Below are 1,468 nucleotides of genomic sequence, written 5' to 3' on the forward strand. Positions count from 1 at the left end.
TGTGTATGCTTGTATATATCATGTTTGTGTGTGGGTTTGTTTGTTGGCTTGTGTGATCGCCTTTGCGTATTTGTTTGTATTTCTGTGTATGTATGTGTCTATCTGTATGTGGGCCGGCGGGCGGGCGGGCGGGCTGGCGAGCGGTGCGGGCTGGAGATCGATCAATAAGCGTGCGGAGGGCGGAGATGTGCGTACGAGCGTGGGTGGGAGAGACACACGGGGATGCTGAGTTCGAAGGGATCGGCGTGTGTGTGTATGTGTGGTGTGTGTGTGTGCGTGGGTGGTGGTGTGGGTGTGTGTGTGTGCGTGGCGTGGGCGTGGGCGTAGGCGTGTGGGTGTGGGTGTGGGCGTGGGTGCGTGTGCGTGTGTGTGTGTGCGTGTGTTGTGTGTGTGTGTGTGTGGGCGGGTGGGCGGGCGTAGCGGGTGTGTTCTCGTGTGTACGCGGATTTCAGAAGATTGAGTTGTGAGTAAGAATGTCTGTCTGTCTGTCTGTCTGTCAGCCTGTCAGTCTATGCGTGTGTGTATGTGTATGTTTGTGCACACTGTATGATTGTTTGTATACATAGATGGGCAAGTAGAGCTAGGGGGTGTTGCGTGAATGTGTAAGTTTGTAAACGATATCGGGGGTTTGTGTATATCATTTTGTGTAGTGTGTACACGTACCCGTTAAGCCTGTGTATGTGAGGCGCCAGGTAAATCTACGTGGAATGCTCACCTGGTGCCAATGGGTTCTGGTGCCAAGCAACCTGTCCTTTGGAGCCTTTGCTGATCCCTTCCCGTAGGCCTACTGTGGCTGTTGGCACTCCCTGCCCCCCCCCCCTCTTCCGGGCACCCGTTACATGATTTGCAAGTTTTCTCTCTCCTGTCTTCTTTTCTCATCCTTTCCTGCCTACTTCCTCTTCCTCTCCTCCTCCTTTTCCTTCTCCTTCTCCCTCTCCCCCTTCCTCCCTCCTCCCTTCCTCCTTCTCCCTCCACCCTCTTCCTCCTCCCTCTTCCTCCTCCCTCACCCTCTCCATCTCCATCTCCCTCCCCCTTTTCTTCCTCCTCTTCTTCCTCCTCTTCTTCCTCCTCTTCTTCCCCCTCTTCTTTACCCCCCCCTCTCCCCTTCTCAACATTTCCTCCTACGTTGGCACTTGTTTTTGTTTTTTTGGCACTTTGATCACCAAGTCGTAGTCCTTAATGGCACTCGGGGGAAGTGAGTGCCACTCTTAGAAGAATAAAACAGAAACATAGAGGTTAATAAGTGTAGTTTCTATGGGCATTCAGTGTTGTGTTTGATATCTCTCCTTTTCTTTCTTTCTTTCTTTCTCTCTCTCTTTCTCTCCCTTCTCCTCTATTCCTGACGCCTCTCTTTTGTCCCCTCTCCCTCCCTCCCTTTCCTTCCTTTCTCTTCTCTTCTCCCCTTTACTCCCTCTCACTTCCGCCTTCCCTCCCCTGCCTTTCCCTGTCCTTCTGTTCTCTCTTCTCT

Source organism: Penaeus chinensis, chromosome 3, assembly GCF_019202785.1.
Source record: "Penaeus chinensis breed Huanghai No. 1 chromosome 3, ASM1920278v2, whole genome shotgun sequence".
Taxonomy (NCBI): domain Eukaryota; kingdom Metazoa; phylum Arthropoda; class Malacostraca; order Decapoda; family Penaeidae; genus Penaeus; species Penaeus chinensis.